The 410-nt window shown below is 32.2% G+C and overlaps 1 protein-coding gene across 1 annotated transcript in view; it reads right to left on the reverse strand.

The window, feature by feature from the left end:
• Positions 1 to 29: 29 nt before the first annotated feature.
• Positions 30 to 410, reverse strand: part of LOC119587838 (protein obstructor-E-like) — a gene marked incomplete in the record, with an annotated part of 9,104 nt that continues 8,723 nt past the window's right edge. The window contains 1 exon segment of the mRNA XM_037936543.1: positions 30 to 410.

Genomic DNA, 410 nt, shown 5'->3' on the forward strand with positions numbered 1-410 from the left:
ACATTGGAAGGATAATCGAAACTTATTCATAGAGTAGATGGTCTTTTTATTACTGTAAAAGTCAATACATTTGTTCTCCTGATTTTAGATATGTGTCAATTCGAGTAGATTGATCAACCAAATCAGTTATAAAAATCTGTACAACACATATAGACATATGTACAATACACTGAAAATATAGACAGGTAGAAAACAAAACCGCAAATTTTTTTTTTTTTTTTACTGATTTCAAGAACATAATTTTGGATACGAATAAACGACTTCCAAACTACATTCAGACTTAAGTCGTGTGCATGCATTCAGACACAGATTCAACAGACATCATGCATTCAAACATTTGCTTTATTTCCTCTCGCCTGGTTCTCACATTAAAGAAATAAAGAAAGGGGAAGGGGTCAGAAGGAGGAAAT

The sequence above is a fragment of the Penaeus monodon genome, chromosome 23 (genome assembly GCF_015228065.2).
Source record: "Penaeus monodon isolate SGIC_2016 chromosome 23, NSTDA_Pmon_1, whole genome shotgun sequence".
NCBI classification, from domain to species: domain Eukaryota; kingdom Metazoa; phylum Arthropoda; class Malacostraca; order Decapoda; family Penaeidae; genus Penaeus; species Penaeus monodon.